A 5,908-nucleotide genomic window follows, 5' to 3' on the forward strand; every position below is an offset into this window, starting at 1 on the left:
GAGGAAAGAATGGAGAATTATTGTAATAACATTTTATTAAATAAATAATTCTGGAAAACATAACAAAAATTATTTTTTAATATAGAACTCTATAAATTAAACAACAAACTATTCAGGTGTGTGGTTTATGCCTGTTCTCAAGTGATGCTACTGTGAATGACTATGCATTTGATTGCCTTTTCATCAGTTCAAAGTTCTTACAAGTGAGATGGAGTTGCAAAACCCAACAGTTGTTTCAGAATTCTCTCTTTTTGGACTTACAGATGATCACAAACAGCAGTCTTTCTTCTTCATCATGTTATGGTTGATTTTCTTGGTTACAATCTTGGGAAACCTGTTCCTCACCATGTCTGTCAGTTCTGACTCCAAGGTACATACTGCCATGTAATTCTTCCTCTCTAGTATTTCAATTAATGACATCTATTCAAGAGGAATCATGATCCCTAGGAATGCTGCTGAATATTTAAGCAAATTATTAATATTTAAGAATATTTAAGATAATTACTGATATAGAATATCCCTTGCATCTCTGTTTTTTTCAGTTTTTGATAGCATGGAAATCTTTTTCTAAAATGATGGTCTTTGTCCTCTACATGTCCACTTAGTTCTATCAAGAAAATGTATCTATGACATACTGTTTTCTTGGTATGTTTTGAGAAATTTAGTATAATCAAACAATATTTTTATGATTAACTATACTGGCTCTGCTTCTTAAACTACTTTATTAGTTCTGAGACAATTCCAAATAGTTTATTTTGATAATATTCACCTAACTCCTCCTGTTCATTCCAGGTTTGCTTCCATTTCCCACACATCTGACACTTGTTATTTTTCCAATCACCTCCAATTTGTGGTACCCCTATATTCTTGGATGTGTGAGCTTCACTGGAACATAATCAACTAACTAGTGTCTTCATTCTTAAGGAAATCTTACTTCCCCCTCTCTCTTATATGCATGTCATCAATACCCAATCTTAGTACTAGTGGGATTTGTGACCCCCTCCCTTCTTCATGCAGGATTTTTTTCTGTATTAAGCATGGGGCTTATGAATACTTTCATAACTACTGTGAATTTGTACATGTAGCTCTTCTGATTTTACTAATTCACTGCCTCTTGCTCTGTGCCGCTTGTGAGTCTCTGTGTTAGTCATCATCTACTGCAAATAGAAACTTCTCTGATCAGGGTTGAGAGATGATTTAGTCTCTAGGTATAAGCCATTAGAAGTCAAATTTTATATCCATTTAGCAGAATAGTATATCCATTTAGTAAAACACAAAATCTTCATCCCTAATAACTAGTTTTCACAGGGCTTGTAAGTGCTATTTTTACTACCAGATGGAAAAAGCTATAAACCCTGTGCAATATAAGGATTGGCTTAAAATGAAATGTCTACTGGTGCAATAATGTTACAAATAATGAACCACTTCCTGACTGCAGTAAGCATTGTTCCACGAGATGAAACCCATATTGGCACAATTGTATCTCAAAGAATCTGTGGCTAGTCATGGCTAAACCTTCTTGTTGAGTACTAGCCTAACATCTACATAATCTGTGACTCTCAGTCTTCATGTTAATTTATATTTACCCATGATTTTCACCTCTATGCTACCCTCCCAATACTAATCCGATTTGACCCTTCCTGTATCATTATTTCCTTTTGAACTTTTCTGTCACTGCTTCTAATAGCCTTCCTCCAAGACACTCCCACAAGTTTCTTACTAATTCTTTGACTTCTGAGGGTATTCCAAATGAAACATCTGTACCTGAAATTAAAAACTAATGTCCAGAAAGGAAAGGAAACATGTGACCTTTGTTTTTCTGTGTCTGAGAATTAGACAATTAGAATAGTTGTTTCAAACTCCTTTACCTAAAAATTATATTTTAACTTATTTTTAAATAGCTGAATAATATTTTACTGTATAAATATACCATGCTTTTTATCCATTTGTAATTCTTCATTTATAGGAGGCTTACATTCTTATTTTGAATAGAGTATCAAAGAGTATTTCAAAAAGTAATCTATCTAATAACATAAAGTATTTTGGGGATATTCCAAAGAATATCTTAACTGAATAGTATGGTAAAACTATAGATTTTTTTATTTTTATTTGTTTTTGTGAAAGGGTTTCTCTTTGTAGTGTTGGCTGTCCTGGAACTGACTATGTATATCATGTAGGCCACAAGCCCAAAGACATCTGCCTTCCTCTGACTCCTTGATGGCTGGATTAAATGTGTGAACCTTCCATGCTTTTGATCATGTAGTGGATGTTTACTTAGAGTTTTAGGGAAGGACCAAAATGAGTTCCATAGTGGCTGTATCTGATGGTGTTTACACCAGCAGTGATTAATTGCTCTACATAATTTGTATCCAACACTGGCATTGTCAGTATTTGTATCCAACACTGGCATTGTCAGTATTTTTTCAGTTTTATGTTATTTTCTTGATCTTATGCACTCTGACTTTAGTAGCATAAAATCTCAATGTAATGTTAATTTTAACTTTCCTGATGGTTAAAGATGAGGAACACTTCAAAAATGTTTCATCTTTAAAGAAAACCCTATTTTGTTTCATAGCCTAATTTTGTAATTGGGTCATTCTCTCTCTCTCTCTTTCTCTCTCTCTCTCTCTCTGTGATTTTGATACTTAGTATCTAGAATTTCTAGTGTATTGAAGAAACTGATCATCTGTTGCATGCATAAAATGTAAAGATTTTTACCCATTTGGTGCTTTGTCCCCTGCTTAATGATGGTGTCCCATTTGTACGAAAGAAATTTGTTTTTATTTTCATATGGTCTGATTTATCATTTTTGATCTTATTGCCTTTGCAATCTGAATCTTGTTCAGAAAATCCTTCCCAATGCCATAATTGCAATCATATTCCTTAATCTTCACTTTGGCTCATTCAGGGTATCAAACCTTATGCTGAGATCCTTGATCAATTTAAATTTTGGATTTTTAGGGTTAGTTGTTTGGATAGAGTCTCATTATTTTTGTACCTAGTTTTGCAGCTGCTATTTTTACTCAAATGTCTCTGATGTCTTTGTCAAAAATAAGGCTAATGTATATATGTGAGCTTATATGCATGTAATCAATTACTTTCTATTAATCAATGAATATGTTTTATGTTGTTCCCATATTTGTTTTAGTACCGTAGTTTTGCAGTATAACTTGAAACCTTGTATCATAACACATATCCAAAATTTTGTTTTCTCATTTAAAACTTTTTTCTCCTGGATTGTTTTTATTTCCACATGAATATAAAGTTTGTTTTCCTTCTTTGTTTTTTTTTTTTTCAGCCGATGTGAAGAATTTCAGTGATATCTTAATGGGAAACTCCCATGAGGGAAGCCAACAAGCTAACTGCAGACCTCCAATCCTCTAATCCTTTAAATCCAGTCACTGAATTTCATTCCTAGATCTTCAGCAGAATGCATGCTGAGACCTTCTTCACCCTCTGCCCTCATCTCCAGTGGATCACACAGGTGTTCCTCTCCTAAATTCCCTTTTCCTATGCATTGCTTTCTCCCAAACCTCAACTCCAGCTATTCCTCCCTGAGAACCATCAGCACAATCCAGCCAGGGAAGTTGGTAGGCTAACTACAGATAGGCTACACTTATCGGGATGTCAGTAGAATTTCCTACCTGAAAACACACAATGACAGCACTCTCCCAAAAAACAGAAAATAATTGTATGGAGAGAAAGGACAGTCTTTTCTTGTTCCTGATTTTGGTGGGATCAATTTGAGTTTCTCCATTTAATTTGATGTTGGCTCTCTGCTTACTATAAATTACTTTTATTATGTTTCAGTATATTCCTTGTATTTCTGATCTCTCCAAGACTTTACCATTAGAGGGTGTTGGATTGAGCATCTAATGAGATGATCATATGGGTTTTTCCTTTCAGACTGTTTATATGGTGGACTACTTTGACAGATTTTCATATGTTGAACCATCCCTGCATCTCTGGAATGAAGCCTAATTGGTCATGGTGGATTATGTTTTTTGATGTGTCTTGCATTTGATGTGCCAGTATTTTGTTGAATATTTTTGCATCAATGTTCATGAGGGAGATTGGTCTGTAGTTCTCTTTCTTTGATGCATCTTTGCATGATTTGGGTATCAGTGTTACTGTACCCTCATAAAAGAGGCTACATAAAAGAAGTTTGGCAATGTTCCTTCTGTTTTATTGTGTGGAAAAATTTGAGGAGTTTGTATGAGCTCTTCTTTGGAATTCTGCTCTGAAGCCATCTGGCCCTGGGCTTTTTGATTGGTAGACTTTTAACGACTGCTTCCATTTCCTTAGGGGTTATATGTCTGTTCTTGTATTCATTTAATTTTGGTATTTTCTACCTATCCATACAATGTCTAAATTTTCTTCTAAATTTTCCAATTTTATATAGTATTGCTTTTTGAAGTATATAATTCTCTAAACACAATAGGAACATGACACATATGAACTCACAGAGACTAAGGCAGTATCTATAGGGCCTGCAAAGATTCATACTGTACCAGGTCCTAGATATGAATAGAGATGGGAATACATGCATCCATCCCTAACCCAAAAGGTACCTCCAATTTGTGATTTTTTCTGATGAAAATTTAGTTTTGTCCAAGGATGTATCACTGAGGAAGCAAACTACTCTTATGGGAAACCCACATGCTTATCATTAGATGGCCACAAGATGATAAACTTAATGGTATCTTTAGAAGTCCTTGTCATATAGGTGTCAAAATTTCTTATTCTTTTGTATTTCCTTTCTTTTCCTTTTCTTTTCATGAACTCTCTCTCTCTCACTCTCTGTACATTTGTTTATCTCTCTCTCCTCTCTCTTCCTATATGTTGTATAAATATATTATTATAAATAATAATAATTTATAAGTATATTATTCTTTCTGTGTATTTTAATTCTAAGGGATCTCTCTAAATGAATGGTTCTCTGCATGTCTATCTGTTTCTTGTGTCTTTTCTTGGGCTATTTTACTTACATTTGGTTGTTTTGTCATATTCCAATGTATTTTTATTTATCTTGTTTTTATTATTATTTCTTAGAATAGTGCTTGTTTTCTAATGAGACAAAGAAATGTGGTGGATCTGGATGGGGATGGGATGGAGAAGACAAAGTATTGTCAGTCAGGATATATTATATACAAAATTCACAATTTCATTAAGAGGAAAAGAATAATAATGTTGTCAACTTTGATTCAGCTAAGTTACTAAAAAGGAATTTAAGAATTACATTGCATATTAAAAATAATATTTTCTTCAGAATAAACACATAAAAGTTAAAGCATGATGAATTACTGAAGAGTTTTGAGGGTTTCATAAACATTGATGTATTAAAATAAAAACAAGGAATGATATAAACTTATGTGTAATTTACATTTATGACTTTAAAAAGTTCACATCAGAAATGATTAAGGAAAGAATGAAATGATTGGCAGAATTCATTTTCCAAAATGAGAACATGTTTGCATATGAGAGTAAGAGCAGAGAGCAAACAGAAATTAAAATAATAATTAAAAAATAATAATCAAAATAGGACAGAAAAGATCAACCTTGGGAAGATGAGGTGGCACAGGTTTTTAACCTCTGAACCAGAGAGGCAGATGTAGGAAAAACCTATATAGTCAAGGCTAGTCCTTCTTCTATGGTGATGTTCAGGGCAGTCTTCATAGTGAGAGTCTATCAGAAGAAAACTCACAACACTGATATTATACTTGGAATTCTAATGCCTACAATAGAAAGGGGCTAATATAATTAGATGAAGGAAGAATAGCTTATGGAATCAAATACCACATTATAACTTTGTAACTGGGAGTTACAATGCCTTGGGACTGGCTTCAGTCCATGCATTTAATTTTGAAACCTGTGGCCAAATAATTTTTTTCTTTAAGATTAATTAAAG

The sequence above is a fragment of the Cricetulus griseus genome, chromosome 4 (genome assembly GCF_003668045.3).
Source record: "Cricetulus griseus strain 17A/GY chromosome 4, alternate assembly CriGri-PICRH-1.0, whole genome shotgun sequence".
NCBI classification, from domain to species: Eukaryota; Metazoa; Chordata; class Mammalia; order Rodentia; family Cricetidae; genus Cricetulus; species Cricetulus griseus.